The sequence below is a fragment of the Castor canadensis genome, chromosome 1 (genome assembly GCF_047511655.1).
Source record: "Castor canadensis chromosome 1, mCasCan1.hap1v2, whole genome shotgun sequence".
NCBI lineage: Eukaryota > Metazoa > Chordata > Mammalia > Rodentia > Castoridae > Castor > Castor canadensis.
Genome location: NC_133386.1, coordinates 180,874,697 through 180,892,829, shown reverse-complemented (window position 1 = coordinate 180,892,829; position 18,133 = coordinate 180,874,697). Strand labels below are relative to the sequence as shown.

At 51.3% G+C, this 18,133-nt stretch overlaps 1 protein-coding gene across 4 annotated transcripts in view; it reads right to left on the bottom strand.

Moving 5' to 3' along the window:
• Tspan18 (tetraspanin 18) overlaps positions 1-18,133 on the bottom strand; it is a 166,868-nt gene that overhangs the window by 42,766 nt on the left and 105,969 nt on the right. For all 4 annotated transcript variants that reach the window (XM_074044662.1, XM_074044660.1, XM_074044659.1 and 1 more), the window contains exon 2: positions 10,805-10,937. The gene's annotated coding sequence lies outside the window, so the exon portion shown is untranslated. The remainder of the gene's footprint in view (positions 1-10,804; positions 10,938-18,133) is intronic.

Genomic DNA, 18,133 nt, shown 5'->3' with positions numbered 1-18,133 from the left:
CTGTGGCATTTTTGTTGTAGCAGCCTGAGCTGCCTAGGACAGACAGCAAAGAGGATTTTCTCTGCAGCTCCTCCTGTCTCGAGCAGCTACAAAGTATTAAAGGGAGGGCAGATCAAAGAAGGCCTGGAGACTCTTCGCGACCAGCTCTGCCCACGAACTCCTGCTCGTCTTCTAAATCCCACTCAGACCTCACCTCCTCCTGGCTGCCTTCCCTCTCTGTCTTCCCATGTCCAAGTCACAGGAAGACAGGGTTTCACTGATAGAAAGATGAGCAGTACCCCATGGAGGAGAAACATGGTGCAGGTGTTTAAAGATGGATTTGAAATCAGAGAGACCTTGGTTGTATTCCTGGCTTCCTCTGTGTGACTTTGGCTGAGTGCCTCAACCTCTCCGAGCTGCAATTTGCTGAGCTGTAAAATGATCCCTTCCTCAAGGATGGAACCAAGGTCAAATGACATCAGCAGGCCTGGCACTTGGCATGTGATCAGATCAGGACTTGAATTTTCTTCAGTCCCTGGCAGGTAATGAGTGGCTTGATTCTGGATGTAATCTAGCAGATGCCTGAGGGATCGTGGCAGAGGGCGGGGCACAGAGAATTCCTTCCCCCCACTGAGTTCAGGGTCCTCAGAGCTCTTCCAGCTCTAAACACAGCCCACTCAGGACCTGGCCTTCCTGGCTACAGAGAACAGGCCTGGCACTGATTGACAGTCTCTGCCTGCCTTACCCAGACAGTGTGTGACTGGGGTATGTGCGACATTCAAAGGAGGCAAAGCCACAGAGATAGCACATTGGTGGCTGCCTGGGCCTGGGGTGGAGATGGGGACTGAAGGCAAATGGGTATCAGGGTTCTTCTGAGGGCAATGGGGATTTTCTAAAAGTAGGCTGTGTGATAGCTGCACAACTTTACAAACTGTTGAATCACATTCTAAAACTAGCAGAGTTTATGGTGTCTAAATTATACTTCTATAAAAGTGTTTTTTAAAAACCTGCAAACAATAACACAAAAGGAGTCCAGAAAGACGAACGCATGGTAGGGATGATGCCCTGCTTGGTCTCTGTGGGCTAAGACTTTAGGTCACAAGGTCAGAGGTCATGAGGCCCTAAGTCCACATAATCAGAGTGGCTCCACTGCCACTTGCAGTGACTTCTTCACCTGAGGGTTCACCTGGCACTTTGTGGTTTTTTGTCTGGTGAGTATCAAGGAACTTTGACCCCCAGCCAAGCCCACTACAACCCGGAAGTGAACAGAGGCAAAGTAAGGAGGTGAGACTCTGCAGAAGGGTGGGCCCGAGCCCCATTGATTTGTCTCTGGTGTGGACAGCCTGGGGGCTGGGGGTGCCCACCAAGGAAGAAGGCCTCCTTGGTCTTATGGGAGTTTGGGCCTCCCTCAAGTTGGGATACCAGAGCTGGGGGTGGGCAGGGAGTCCTGCAGCTCGGGTCTTTAAGTTAGAACAGAGGCTGAGGGTGGGGCCTGGCCTTGTCTTGAAGGCATTGGTGGTCCCATCAGAAGGAGGAGGGGACAGCACTGATCCTGTGTCAGGGCAGAGCTGACGTGTGTCCTGCTGATGCTTGTGGATGGAGGGCTGGACATGGGGTCTTCTAGAAAGACTTGTGGGGACTGACTGCTCATGGTGGACAGAAGGCTGTTTTAAATTTCTCCATAAGTGAGGGGGTGTCTACCACAGCCAATTTAGACAGGAGGACACCAAGCGCTGGAAGGTAAGTCAGTGGCCTGGGTTGCACAGCAGGTGGCAGGGGTAGCACTTGAACCCAGAGCCTGTACAGAGCAGGGGATAGCTCTTGAAGCAACCAGAACACATCTCTCTTGGTTGACAGTGAGCTTCCCATCACTAGAGGTATGTAAGCAGCAGCTCAATGACCATCCCTCAGGGAGTGAAGACAGATGGCCAGCTAATCGGTGGGCCCAGGTAAATCCTTACCAGCACTTCCCTCAAGAGTTAAAATTGTTCTCAGCCAAGCAAGGAAAAGGCCTGAGCCACCCAAGGGAGGGGACCTGAGGCAGGGCCTAGTTGGCACCTCTCCAGCTGGACTTGCAGCCCCTCTGAGGGTTCAGCACAAATTGGCTGGTTGCTAGCCAGGGCTAATGTGACTTTTGAACACACATGGGCCAGGGCAGGCCTCACACTGCACTTTGGCCTAAACCCATGTCAAACATGGGAGGGTAGCAAGCAGGAGCTGCCAGGCCCTGGCATTGCCTACCCAGTCAAATGGGACCTTGCCTGGTCCTCCAACCAGTGACCTGTTCCATCTCTGCCCAGCCCCGGCCTTGGCAGAGGCTCCTCACTCCTTCTCTTCCTTCTGGTACCCTAAGGACCCAGGCTCAGGCTTCAGTTTGCAAATGCATTCCTACCTGCAGGCTGGACTCCTCAAAGGTCACTCTTACCCTTACCAAAGCCCCTCCCAAACAGGAGACACTGTCCCTGCAGGTCCCCTCCACTGCCACCCCATCCCCTTTGTAGTTCCTGCCTGGCCCCAGGAGGGCAAAGAGGAAGACTAGGATCTTGAGGAGGGACTGGCTGGGCTGGGGACTTCCCCTGCCTCCTTTCCATGGGGATCCCTAGGCCAGCACTGAGGTGGGCAGGCCAGGGGGTCCTCCTGACCACACCTGGTCTCCCCCAGCTCCACCCTGGGGGTGGGGGATGGGGGTTGGGGGTTGCTCTTGCGGTTTTTTGCGCCTCGTTTCAGGCCTGGGACCCAGAAGTGCTGCTGGTGTTTTACTCTCCTCTTCCTTTGGCCTGGAAAGGGGTCTGGGAGGAAGGTATGTTCAGAACTTGTTGCAGCAGTGCCTAGAGGTTACTGGATGCTCCCAAGGTCCTTAGATGGACAGGGACAACAGATGCTCACCTGGGCTCCCTGAGGAATATTCTTGCCCCAGGGCTGGCTCCTCTAGTACCAAGGGAATCTGAGCTCCTTTCCCCTCATCCACCTGCAGCTGGAGGCTGGCAGTGACAGCCACTGAGTTCAAGGACTCTGTTCACACTTGATGAACCCTCAGTGGTTCACCCTCAATCACTATCACCACTTCCCTGCCATTTTCTCAGGTCATAGATCCATCCACATCCTCTGTGTAAGTCCTGACATGGCTATCCAGTGCCCCTGGGGAAAAGCCCTAATTCCTATTTCTTATTTCCTCTCCTCCATGCCTTCCTCTAGTTCACCCTGGCAATACTGAAACTAACTCCTCAAGGCCTCTGCTTCATCAGGACCCTGGGTCAGGTTGTCACACACTGATCTCCTGCCAGGAACCTGCTTCCCTGCCCAAATCACACACAGACTTCTTTGTGTACCTCTAAGTCATTCAGCCTGCCCTCCGCCTCCCCCTTCCCCAGTTTGAGCTCCATCACCCTTCTATAGGCATCTGTGTCCTAGTGTTATTAGACAGACTGCTGCCTGCTTGGGGTCTCTGGTGGTTCTTAAACTTGAGCTTGCCTCAGAATGTCCTGGAAGGCTTGTCAAATCCCACCCACCAAGGACCTGATTCAGTATGATTGGGGTGGAGCCTGAAAACCTGCATTTCCAACAAGTTCCAGGACCATGTCTGAAAACCTCTGGTGAAACCTGGGACCATCTGAGGTCAGCCTCATTTGACTTATCACTCCAGCCTCTGGAAGACTCTGACTTGGAGAGGGAGCTCAGTGGTTCAATGAGGATGGTACTGAGTCCTTCACAGCAGCCTATGTGGTGGCAGCATGGGTTACAAGACCCATTCCTGAATTGTTTGCTCTGCTGTGAACATCATTTCTCCCCTTTCCAAGATGGTGGCCAAGCCTTTGGTCCTATCCTGGGGAGCTGCTGGTTTCCAAGGCCAAGCAGAAGAGTGGCCGGGCCTAGAAGAGTCACCATCTGGGCTCAGGAAAGTTCTCGAGGAGCACGAAGGTTGGCAGGGGTGAGCTTGTGAGGAAGGGAGGTTGGGCAGCAAGCCTGGGGAGAGGGCAGAAATGGTTCTTGAATATCAGTGAAAATAATGGGATTTAGTGGGATCCAAAAGCCACAGACTCAGGTGCCCCATTCCCACAGTGGCCCTCACAAGAGGTAAGAAGACTTTGATGGGGTGGCCCTGAGATGTTCGGGGGAGCAGTCAGGGTCTAAGCACCAAAATTCATGCTGTGAGTTTCAACCAAAGGCTATATCACGTCCTGGTTGGCACAGAAATGGCCACTGCCTTCCCATTCCTCACCAGACCTCTGGCAGACAAAGGAGCCTCTGTGGGGGTCCTGTGTGGGCCAAAGGCCTGCAGCCTTTTCCAAGAGTTTTGGATCATGTTGGGCCACCAGAAGCCCCCTCTTCAACATGACTGATATTGAGTATCAATAAGCAGAAGGGGGCTCAGAGCCAATTAAATCAGACCTAGAGAAATAAAGACAGAAGGCATTGCACATACCCCAGTGTCAGGGGGTAAAGTTCAAACCTGCTGCAAGTCTAGTCAGCACCCACTATTTGGCGGGCTCCATGCCACTTTCATGCACTGGACCTGGCTCTCTTCCTAAGTATGGCAGCAGGGAGCACAGGCACAGAAGTGCAGAAGCCAGAGGTGGACAGCAGCAAGTCACTGTCCTGCCAGGATCTAGGAAGGTGGGCTACACTGAGCAGGAGGCCCCAGGATTTGGCCAAACATAGCATCTGCGATCTTGACGCTTCCAACCTTGTTCAAATGTAGCACTGCTCAGGCCATCCCCTCCTCAGGCCTCTGAGATCCCAGAGAGTGCTGGAGACTCAGAGCCAACAGGTGTGGAGGAAGGGTGGGGCTGGCGGGGGAGGGAAGGGGAGAGGAGGGGCATCTGCTTTTTATTTAAATCTTTCCAGGTCATTTGAATTTTTAAGGACCATGTATTGCTGTTAGTAATAAATTACAAAAATCGTTTTTTTTGTCTTAAAATGCAAAGCAGTCAGCCAAACTCCATTTGGAAAAGAGAAGTTTATGCAACAAATAACTCAAGAGGTTGTTAAAAACACTACGGTCATCTTTTCCTGAGCATTTACCCTGTGCCCAGAGCGCCACTCTCTGGCTTATGCCCATGATTATTTAATTGACAGGTCATCACAGCTCAGTGAGTTGAATGTTATTAGTGCCACTATCTTCTAGATAAGAGAATAGAATTTGAAAGAGACTACAATCATATCCAAGGTCGTCCTGCTTGCATGCTGGGGCTTGTTCTCGGTCTGTCTCATTGCCAGCACAGTCCGTCAGTCAGAACACACTCCAGGCTGCCTCCACCATTGATAATAAAAATGACAAGCTCAAAGTCTATTTGTTTTGAATCTATTCCACTACTTGAAAACTACTGGTATTCCACAGGAGCCGAAATAAAATTGTCACAGGGACACGAAGTGAGAGATCCGTGTCTCCAGCCATGTAGATTGAGGCTGGGGAAATGTATATTCCAGTAAGTCCACTGTAATTGGTCATCTGTCCATCCATTCACCAACTACTGACTGGTGCCCCCACGTGGGCAGGCTGTGCTCCATGCTGGAGATGAGAGAGCGTGAGATGCCCTCAATCACCAAGAAGGGATGAGAGGAACCCAGTCAGACAAGACCCCTGGTGCCTTCCAACTTGTAGGCTTTGTGATCTCCAGAAATGTCCTAATTCCTTGTAATTCAGGACCCAAGCAAGCATTAAAGGAATGAAAATGAAATGCTATACTGCCATGCATGTCCACTGTCTTCTCCAAAAGGCTTCAGCATGCAGGAAGTGGAGCTGGGACCTGACAAAGGCTACCCTTTAGGTCTGTGTCTGACGCTGAGCCAGTCAAATGAAATAGATTCTCTGGCTTTTTATCTGGGCCTTCAGCCCAGGATGGCAAGAAAGGGTTAAACGATCTCCAGGTGGCAGAAAGGAGGTTTCTCTCCAAGGCTCTGGCTGCAGACCTGAGCCATGAGAGCAGGGAGAGCAGTGTCCTGTTCAATGAAACCCCGCATGATTCTCAGGCCCCAGATCCACAGCAAGAGTTCAGTGAGGAGGTGTCTGGTGAATTACTGAATGGACGTGATTTGGGGGAAGATGGTTCCACACTCAAGTGGAGTTAGGGGCATGAATCCCCACCCCATCACCAAGAGTTTTGGGACAAGGACCAACAGACACCTACATACCAAATAGATTTAGGATGCCCAAGTAGAAATCTGAAGAACGGTAACACCAATAGCATCATCATTTAATTATGCCATCTAATGTCACACCAGTCCTGTGACTTATCGACTATGATTACCTGAATTTATAAACAAGAACACTGAGGGATAAGGCAGAGCTGGAGTCTGACCTCACCTCTCGTTACAAATGACACACTAAAGGGCAGGGAGGCCAAGGTCAACTGTGGCACAGCTGGGATAAGTAGCATAAGGACTCCCACATCCAGCTCAGGGTCTGCCTGGAGGCCTGCAGCTTTCAAGACTGTATAAAAAAAAGAAAAACTGCTATTGAAGTATTGGAATAAGTGGTTAGTGCTCCCCGTGCAGCCCTTCTCCTCTAAAGGCAGCTCCCCAAATCTCCTTCCTGGGAGGTAGAGAAGACAAGGAAAGGGACAAGCCACTTAGCTCCAGCCCAGGCTGCAGCTAGAGATAGCTTCAGAGACAGCATGCCACAGCCTTCCAGCCAGCTAGAGGCTGCAGTAAGGAAGGCTGGGTGCATGTCACACTTGCTGTGCCTAGATCTGCCCAGCCCAGGGCTCCCTCCTGCCTCTAGGCCTCCATTCTTGCTGTGCCTTCCTTGAGGATGACCTTTCCTGGTATCCCAGCCTGTCCAATATCCCAGTCAGTGTTCAAAACCCAGTTTAAGCTATTCACCAGTGGCTCAGGCCTGTGATCCTAGCTAAGTGGGAGGCTGAGATTGGGAGAATCTTGGTTCGAGGCCAGCCCAGGCAAATAGTTTGTGAGACCTCATCTCCAAAATAACCAGAGCGAAATGGACTGGAGACATGGCTCAAGTGGGAGAGCACCTGCTTTGCAAGCTCAAAGCCCTGAGTTCAAACCCCAGGAAAAAAAAAAAAAGCCCAGTTTATGTGCACTGTGTCCCCATGTACAGCCACACTCAGGAGCAGCATCTCCCTCTGGACTTTGAATCCCAAGCATTCCTTCACATCCCCACTCTGTACCCTGTCAGGCTGAGAGCCCCTCTAGGGGGTTCCTAAGATGCCTGCTGAGCACGGCAGCGAGAATGATGAAGGGCCTGGAAATGGAGCCTGTCCGCTTCTGTCTGTGACTGGTGCCCATCTGTGACTGGTCTGCATGTAGAGCTCTCCAGTAGTGGCCCTTCCCCCCTTTAGGACAATACCACCTGCACCTTAAACTCTAAGTCCTCACTGTGAGGACCAAGACATTTTCTGATTTCTGCAGGCCAGATTTAGGCATGAGCCTTAGAAACTGATGTGGAAACTGACCCTGAAACATCTCCCAAGCCCCACCAGGCTCAGCACTGAGGGAGACCCCGGGTGAGTGGATGGGGACAAGATCCCAGAAGGATCCTGCCCTTGGGGGACCGACCAGAGGGGATGGCTGAGAGGCCTGAGGGCAGGGCCATACTCGCAGTCACCACTACCTAAAATGATGCAGCACACAGTGGCCGCTCACTAGCCATGACCAGGTCAGTAAATGAGTGTGTGTTGACCAAGAGGGGCCAGAGTGCAATGTGTCAGGTGCGGTGACAGAGCTAGAGAGTCCCAAGTGAGACAGGGAGAGGGAGATCAAGAGAGAGGGGAGGGCCAAGAGGTTTGTGGTTGACCAAAACCAAGCAGGGGGCACATCTTTAAAAGCACTTGACCACAGTTGCTTGGGAGCAGCAGCCTGAGCTGTGGTTTTCCGTCTTTTTTTCTGCAGAGCAATCTTTTTTTCAAATGAAATTCTACTCCACGTCCTAAATGCATAACAGAGCTGCTGTGGTGGGCGTCAGTGGGCTGCCAGGCCAGTGGCCTCCCTTGGGGGACTGTCTCCCCATCACTTTCCTCTCTTTGAGGGGGGTTCAGGGAAACTAGGCTGGGGGAGCTTGTCATAGGCCGGGGCCTTTCACAAGTGAAGTTAGGGCACGTGAACCCCAAAGAGGCTGGAGAAACTTCCCCAGCAATGAAGGGTGGGAGAGGCCAGTTTGGCAAGGTGAAGTCAATTCAAGGCCATCAGATACTAGAGGGCTGAAATAATGGGGGTGGCTCCTAGAGAGAAGGGCTTTCTGAGAAACCCTTTGGAAAGCAAGGCACTGGGATCCAGCAGACACCAGATACGTGACCAATGTGTGAAAGCCCAGCATTTAATTGCCAGAGTCACTGAAAAAACCAAGGCGCCTGTTGGAGGGAGGCCAATCCAGGTTCTATGACTCACCATCCCTACTGGGGAGGAGCTTCATGCTTCATGCCCCACCCCTGTCATGGTACTGGGGTGACCCTCCCCTCTCACCCACTCAGCCTGTTTCTTCCATGATACACACTCTACTACTGATCTGGTCTGACCGATCAGCATATTCTGGGTTTTAGTGATTGGTCAGAGGCAGTCATGTGACCCACCATAAGCTAATAAACCTCAACTCTGGGACTTTGGTTGGAACTCTTGGGAGAAAGCAACTCCTCTTCCATTTAGGGTTGGATTTGAAATGAGCAGGATGTCAGGCTGGAGTTGCTGGTCACTGCCTGCTGCCACATGAGGGTGCCTGCCAGGGACAAAAACCCACAGCAGAAAGCAGGGGCACAGATGTGCTGAGAAATGGTCCTGGAGTCATCTCAAGTCCTGGATCCAGCTCTGCCTTGACTCCAGTAAATAGCCCCAAATTGCCAATTTACAGAACACCAACACATTGCTTGTCCTATTAATCTGGTCTGAGTTGGGTGTTGGCTGCAAAGCAATACCTGTGCTCAGCCTCTCACCCCTGCAGCTGACCTTTGCTTGGCACCCATTGTTGGTTCTTACAGTAGCTCCTCCCTTCTCCAGTTGTGCCTGTATGACCCTCAGATCAGGTTGCCTGGGTCAGCAACCTGGCTGGGCTGCCTGCACCCCAGCCTTCCTGACTGTCTGGTCCCCCTGGGCTGCTTAATGAGACTCTGGCAAGCTTTGTTCCGGCCCACTCACTCTGTTTCCACCACTATTGTCCTGCTCCTGGACCTTCAGTGCAGTGGAGGGATGTAGACAGTAAGCAGTGGATGAGGGTTCTGGAATCCAGCCACTCCTGAGCTCCAGCTAGGAAGGACTGGTCACCCAGGGATCTGGTCACAGTCTCAGAAGACCTGCCAGGGGGAGAGGCTGCAAGGGATATCAGGGAGGTTGGGCTCTGATGTCAAGCAGACATGAAGAGTTCTGGGACTCTATCCAGGGGATCACACAACTACCCACCTGACAGAAGTCCACAAAACTCACACACCAAATGCGGACGAGAGTGTGGGCAACAGGAACTCTTATTCATTACTGGTGGAAATGCCAAATGGTGCAGCCACTCTGGAAGATAGTGTGGCAGGTTTCTTACACAGGTAACCTGCCAAGGTTACTCTGCGATCCAGCCATCACACTCCTAAGTACTTACCCATAGAAGCTGAAACCCCAAGTCCACACACAAAGCTACACACAAATGTTTATAGCTCCTTTATTCACAATTGCCCCAAATTGGAAACAACCCAAATATCCTCAAATAAATAAACTGTGCACCTCTGATAGGACACTATGAATGACCAAACGAAATGAGCTCCCAGGCTAAGGAAAGGCATGCAGGAAACTTAAATGCATGCAGCTAGGAGAAAGAAGCCCGTCTCAAAGCAATATACAGCAAACTCCAGTTATGTGACTTTCTAGAAAAGTCACTATAGTGAAAGGAAAAAGATCATTGGTGCCAGCCAGAGGAAGAAGGCAAGGAAGGTTGATAAAAAGAATCAGGATCCTGTTACCTGGCAAGGCAGAGGGTCCCCAGTACCTATTTTCCCCTCCATAGTAACAGAATTGTAGTTGGGCCACAGAAAGGCTCTAATTTCCAGCCTCCCACACCTCACTACTGCCTGGCCATGGGACAGAAATGGTGTGATGCATGCATCCTCTCCCCATTTGCTGAGCAGAAAGCAGACACCGTGGTGGGCCATAGTAGATCACGGTGACCAGAAATGATGGAGTCACAAGATGGAAGGAGTCTGGGCCTTAATGTTTGCTATAAAAAAGTTGCCTTATCTTATCTTGCTATTGCTTAAGGAACTGTTGTTTGGGGATTTTGCCAACCCAACCACTTATGGTCACTAATACAGGAATCTTCAAGGGTTGTTCTAAGGAGTCTATATAAGGGCAGCTAAAGCATCTTCTCTCCCTCCCTCCCTCCCCTTTTCCCTTTCTCCCTCCCTTCCTTTTTTTCCTGCCTTCCACAAGTAACTGGAATGTAGGGCTCTGACTAAGAACAAGGTAGCCAAAACCTACCCTCATCCTAGTTCAGGAGGCCATCAATGCAAGAACATGGTACTTACAGATTGTCATGAACGCAGGAGGACCGTTAGTGACAGCTACTGTTTATTGGGTTCTTAGCATACTCTGTCAGTTCCATTCTAAGTTCTTTTCATGTATCATTTCATTTTATCTTTACCACAAACACAGTTGGCAGGTGTTCCCCCTTCCTCATTTGACCAACGAGGAAGCTGAGACACAGAGAGGTTGAGGAACCTGTCCTAGGTCACACAGTTGGTAATTGCTCAGTCCAGGATTTGTAGCAAGTGAATAAAACAGGGCTGTGGTGGTGGAGAATGGTGGGGTGCCCTGCTCACGGTTACTTTTAGCCACAAGGACAGCAACAACAAAAGCAGCATAAAATTTCATACTCCATAAACCCAGACTCCCTTACCTGGGTGACAGAGTGGGAAGGTTGCAATGGATTATGTGCACGTTTCTAGAAGTCACTGTCAAGGGGCTCAAATTGCTGTGATGATGACGGCCGAAGCTCCGGCCCCTCAGGCTCGAGACGGTCCAGTGCCCACCTGTCAGGGAGAAGCAGGAGAGTTGTGACTGTCTGGTGGGCTGATTGAATCACCTCCCTCTGCCTGAGGTCTTGTTTTCCTGCGTGCAATGCTCTCTGGCCATGCCAGAGGCAGTGCGAAGAGATGCAGGCTACAGGAGCCTGATGCCAGCATCAGGCCTGGGACCCGCCACCAGCTCCTGGCTGCACTAGTCTGGAAATAATTCCACAACTCAAAGAGATGCATAAGCTGGTGTGTACACATCTCAAGGAAAAATACTTGAGTATCATACCCACTGCATCAGCAGAGTGTCCTGTTGTGGGGGGTGGTTGGCACATGTGTCATGAATTGCTTTTATGTAAAATCACTTTTCATGTCTGAGTGAGTGGTAGGAAAGGGCTAGAGTTTGAGCCCATCGGAGAAAAGTTCCTTCCTCATAGGAAAACGCATTCCTGGGATGTTCCAGCCAGCCAGACGAAGGCGTCTTGTTACCAATGAGGAGGCTGATACCAGAGAACAATTGCAACTTGCCCAGGGTCACACCGCAAATAGGTGACAGAGCAAGGCCTAGCCTCAGGGTCTCTCCTGATGTGTGGCCTAGAGCATTAGCCTCCCTCCTTTCAGCTGTGAGACTTGCAGCCCCTGGAGCAGCCCTGCAAGCGGTCAGGTAGCTGTGCACACCTCTAACCAGTTAGGGGCCACAGCACAGGACTGAATCCAGGCTGTGCTCAAGCCCAGACAAGGTAGGGAGTGGTGCCCACAGAGGTCAGTAGCGTGTGCTTTGGAGGCAGGTGGGTCTCAGCCACATGCACAGACACCTCTTTCCAGAAGTGGGACCCTGGGCACGTCAGTGGCTTCTCAGAGCATCAGTCTCCTCATTGGTAAAGCGGAATTAGAACAGCATCTCTTCCCAAAGAATACTGGGACTTAAAATGACTTAATCCATAAGTGCACAAAACCCACAGGACAGTTTTTTTTTTGCATTTTTTTTACAGGAGAATATTTTACACAAATGATTGAATAAATATTAGCCAGGTGACAAGAGGATATGTGAGTGAGCGGACAAGGGACAGGGGAGCACTGGATTGGGGGTTGCCTTGGCAAGCCTTTGGACAGACGGTGTCCAAACCTCCAGCCATTCCTTTCCTTTGCCCCCATTCTTCCCATCTGCAGGCTGTCAAGGACACCTGTGTAGATTGCCTGCCTGTCCCTCCAGTCTGTGAACCCCCCACCCGCCTGTGGGATCTCCCACCCAGACATCAAGCACCACCCACCTTTCCCAGCCGGCAAAAAGCAAATGTCATTGGTGCTTTGCTAGCTCACTTGGAGCCAAAAGCAACCACACTGAGAACCAGGGAGGGGCTGCAGGACATGTGCGGCGATATTCATGGCTTTTTCCGAAAGAGTATGATAAAGACAGACGTCAACAGCTGCAGGAAAGCAGTGACGAGGGAGATTATTTCGGCAGCAGGACACACAGCTGTCGCTCTGGCCACTCTCCACTGTCGCCAAGTTCCTGCTGCAGTCACCCTTGTCCAACCTGTATCAGTCTCTCTGCCTCTCTGGGCCTCTGAGTCCCTTCCCCGGCACTCCCTTTCCCCTTGTGGCCACCCCAGTAGATGAGGAGGCTCATCTGGGTGCCCCAGCCTCCATCCCCCCAGCTCACTTCATCCAACCAGCTGAGACTCATCACCCACGTTTAGCAGCCCATGGAGGGGGGGTCTTCCTCTCAGGGGGAGATGGCAGCAGTACACCCCCTCCCCCATGGACCAGCATCCAGGAGCCTCAGGATCCAGTCCCAGCACCAAGCTAACTTGTCATAAACACTGTGCCATGTCCTAGCCAAAGGGGCCTTGTTTTCTCCACCCGTGAAAGGGGTAGCTGGGTCACTGTTGGCCTCTGCAGTCTTTTGGGTCAGCTCTGAAGCCCAAGGTTCCACAACTCACAGAGAGGCCTAGGGAGGCCCCTCCCCATCCTGTTTCCCTCATGACACCAGCAGGCACAAAGGCTTCCTGCAGGAGGCAGCAGGTGTGTGACAACGCAAGAGCAGCGTGCACAGAGATGTCAAAGTGCAGGCAAGGGGCAGGTGTCAGGACCCTGAGCCAAGGCCACCTGCAGGGACAGAGTAGGAAAACAATGAGGAAGCTCAGTGGGCAGTGCTTCACATGTGTCCTCCCATTTGATCCTGATTTTACTGATAAGAAACTGAGGCTGGGAGAGGATAGGGAACTGGGCAGACCCAGCCATGCATAAGTTGGATTTGAACCCATATTCAACATCAGAGTGGAAGTTCTTGGTCTCTATGGGATGCTGCCACCAAGCCTGCTTAAAACAGAATGTGCCAGAGCTACACAGGGGTGCTTGTGTCATAAACACAGGCACAAGGGAGCTGGAGCACATGACGAAGGGCAGCTCTGCGTCCATCTGGGGTGCACGGTGTGTGAGCGTGTGCAGGTGGAAACGCAGGTGTGTGTCAGCTTCCGATGAAGCTCCTGTCCTGAGTTGGGCCCAAAAGGGCCAGATGGAAAGACATGACCTTGCAGTAAATAGGGCTGGGGCAAGGCAGTCACAAGGCCCCAGTCAATCCTACTACAGCCCAGGAAGCCCCATGCTAAAAAAGGGCTATGAGCCAGGCCTGTCCTCACGGGTCCAGGCCCACCTCACCTGCCTCTGCATTGCACACTCCCTGAGGCCAGGCCCCACTGCTGCTGGAGACAGCGACTTCGTCTGGCACTGTCCTTTGCTCACGTCCTCCACTGTCCCTCAGGTCACCTACCTGGACAGGGACCAGCAGATCTGGCTCTGCATATCATGGCAGGCATATGCCTGGGGCTGTGGCCATCTCACTGGTAGGGAAGGGGAGTCCTGGAGCACTGGCACACCGGGGACGGAGAGGGGATCCAGCTGAAGACTCAGACCCGAATTCCAATCCTGGCCATCTCAGCTGCTGGCTTTGTGCTCAGGGCAGGCAAAGCCCCTCTCTGAGCCTATAAAACTAAGGAGCCGTGGACAGTCTCGGAGCAAGAGTACACACACACTGTCAAGTGCTGTGCCTGCCAATAGGGCTGCGGCCCCAACCCCAGTGGCCAGGATAAGGCAGAAAATAGTGCAGAATTTCCAGCGAGGCTTCACAGAGAATCCTGTCAATACCTTTATGTAAGTCCCTCTCTCGCTCTCCTCAGTCTTCCCACCTATAACATGGAGGCTCTTCAAGTTCAAATACAGTGATACACAGCCACCTGGTGTCTTGTTTTTTCATCATTACCTACTATTCACATTACAGCTGGGCGATTGGAGCCCGGGGCAGGTACAGTGGTCAGGAGGAGAAGGATGTAGTTCTGTGTTTGAATAGCTGACCAAAGAGGACCATGACAACCCTATGAAGACAGGGAAGCTCGCAGGGTTGGACTGAGGCAGGATTGCTGGGGGCAGAGGGACTTTAGACACAGTCTTTCCTGAAGTTTGCATGAGGCTGGTCATGAATTCAGCAGAGAAGACAAGAGAGAGTTCTGTTTCCTGGAGTCCTTGTATATTTGCTCCTTTGGAAAGCAGTAATTGAACACCTGCTGTGTACCTGGCACAGATTAGGCCTTCAAAGGAGCCCAGTGTCCCAGGGAGAAGATGATAATGGTCAGTTCTTTGTAGGTCAAGCAGTAGGTCAAGGAGAAACTCATCGTATGGCTGAGGAGAGTCAGCCCCCAGGGAAGGCTTCTCGGAGGAAGAGGCAGAGGCACAGGATTACAGAAGGTGGGCAGAGGGACCGGGGGAGCAAAGGCTTGAGGGTACCAAGTGTTGGATGGAGATCCAGATGGGGCAGAGTGGGCCACAAGACAGGCAGGGCTGGTTCTTAAGGTCCTTGAATGCCAGGTTGAGGATGACAAACTCTATCTTATAGGCAATGGGGAGCCACTGAAGGTCATAGAGAAGAGGTGCTTAGGTAGATGGAAAGCAGGAAGAAGCCCAGAGAAGTGGAACTAGTTAGAAGCAAATGGCAGGAGGATGGGTGGGACCTGGTGGTGGGGGGAGGGTGGGGATGAAGGGGAAATGGAAGAAGGGTCTACGTGTAGGGATACTGTGTCAGACAGGCCAAGGTAGGGGAGACAGGTGTGGGTGGAAGAAAGATGATGACTGAATTGAAACATGTCGGGTTCGTGTCCCAGTTCTGCAGCTGCCACCAACTGTGTGGCCTCAGTTTACTCCTCAATGAAATAGAAAACATACAGACGAATGTGGAATTCAACCAGATTACACCTGTGAAGACTTTGAATCCAGTGTGTGATGGATGCTTGGCGCTTGCTTTTATAAACAAGGGATGTCCCTCCCTATTTAGGAGGCCACTGAAGTCAAGGTCAAACTAGAGAGGGCAGGTGTGCTGGGCCTCAAAGCACAGGAAAAGCAAGTTATGAGCAAATAAACCTGGGATGACTCAGAAGAGTCTTGATTTGAAAATATTGTTAAAGAAAAAGACTTTTATGACTTCTGTGCTGGGTGCTTATTAAACCCAAGCTATAAATGCAAACTAATAGGTAAAATGAGTTAAGTTAATGAAAAATCAACGTGTCTATGGCAGTCCACAGACATCAACATAAAATTTTAAAGTACAAGAATGAGTTGCAATACCCAGCAGCACAGGGAACAGGCGATTTCTCTGTCTGAAGAGTAACAGCTATTGATCTTAGCAGCTTCTCATTGCTCACGAATGGGTCTTCGGGAAATCTTCAAGGAAGAAATTATTGCCCACTGTTTACTCACTGAGGATCGTATGTATTGAATTTAAATTGTCTCTGATTCCTAATTAGTGCAAACCAAATTAGAATCCAAATACACCAGAACTGGAAAGGCCCTTGGAGGCCTCTGAGTGCTGGGTTCTTTGTCTTCTAGAACAGGAAGTAGAGAGACAGGGAAGAGGAGCGACTTGCCCAAGATCACACAGCAAGGGCAGGACCCAGGCTAGAACCAGGGCTCAGGCACCAGGAAGCAACCTGCTTGGTCCCTGTAGCCTCTGGAACCAGGTTTTGGATCCAATCCAAGTGGTTCCCTGGCCTCAGCTCAGGTGGATCCTACAATAAGCACCTGCCCCCAGTTGCAGGGCGAAGCACTCTGCTTAAGAAAGGACCCTCAAAGTCAAACAGAGCCTAAGAGGGTGCAGGAGGGGCAGGTTGCTGAGTTTTCTGGCATGCCTTAGACATGACAACACGTGACATGGATGGAGCAATTAAGGACCTGGGTCAACCCAGCTTGGCCAGGCTGCTGGGCTGGAAAGGAGACACATCCAGAGGACCTTGTACTCTGTGTTCAGCTGCAGGTGTCTCAGTTCCAGGCCTGGGTCAGTCCCTCCCTGCTCTAGAGGCAAAAGCCTCCTTGTACAGAGGGTCTCAGCTCAGCCAGACTGTGTCAAACACACACACACACACACACACGCACAAACGCACACATGCACAAATGCACACATGCACTCACACACGCACACACAGGCATGCGCACACATGCAAACACACAGACACACTGACATGCACAAGGAACGCACACACAAACACAAACACGCACACACATGCACGCACACATGCACACTCACACACACGGGCACAAAAAGACACACACACAGACACATGCACACACACACAATCACACAGGCACGGACACAAAGACAGATGCACACACGCATACACGCACACACATGCACTCACACATGCACGGATGCACTCACACACATACACAGACACACTTACACAAATGCACACAAAGAAATATGTATGTGCACACACATGCAATCACACACTCACACACACGTGGGCATGCACGGACACATGTACACTCAGGTATGCACACACACGCACACACAGACACATGCACACATGCATACATGCACACACAGGCACGGACACACTCAAACACATAAGCACACACACACATTCACACACAGACACACACACAAATGCACGCACAAACAAATGCAATCACACACTAACAAACGAGTGGGCATGCATGGACACATGCACAAACAGGCATGCCCGCACACACACATATGCATGCACACGCACGAGCACACAATGCACGCACACACATGCATGCACACACAAGCCCAGACACGGACGCACACACACGCACGCACGAACAAACAGACGCACACAAACGCACTCACACACAGGCACAGACACAGGAAAGCGCACACAGGCAAAAAGGCACGCACGCGCTCACATGCACGCATACACACACACAAACACAAACATGCACACAAGCAAACACAGTCACGCACCTACATGGATGCAAACGCACGCACATACATGCAAGAACGCATAGTCATGCAAATGCACAGACACACACACAAACGTGCTCACAGACATGCAGATACATGCACACAAGCACATACATGCACACGTATGCACACACGGACTCATGTGCACACAAAGTGTGCACACACGCACACACTCACACATGTGCACAAGGCATACATGTCCATCCGCACACACGAGTGCACACATGCACACACTCAGGCACCCAGGCACTCACACATACGCACACAGATGCACAAACACACACATGAACACATGCACACACATATGAATATACGCATGCACACGCATACATGCACACATGCTCTCATACACAGGTATGCATGAACACACATGTACACACAAGCACAAAAAACGAACAGGCACACACATGCACACCGATGCACGCACCCATGGACGCACAGGCACACTCATACACACAGACATGCACACGTACAGGTGTGAACACACAGAGGCTTGCGCGCACGCACTCACACACATACGTGTGCGCACACACATGCATATGCACAGACCCACGAATGCACACACACATGCACACAAATACATACACATAAAAATGCACACGCATGAACACAATCACAAACACACTAACGCAGTCCCGCAAACACACTCCCTGACACACATGCACACACAGACACACGTGCACACACATTCAATTGCACAATGCATGCACACACACGCACGCACACACACACAAGCGCACACAGACTGATAAACCCGCATAAACAAACAAGCACAAACACACACACTAGCACCCACAGACACACACATACAAGTGCATGTACACGCACACATGCACTCACACACACGGATACATGCACACTCACCCACACACATGTGCATGCACATATATATGCATACAAGCACTCACACAGACACACATGCACACAGAGACACATGCATACATGAACACATGCACACATG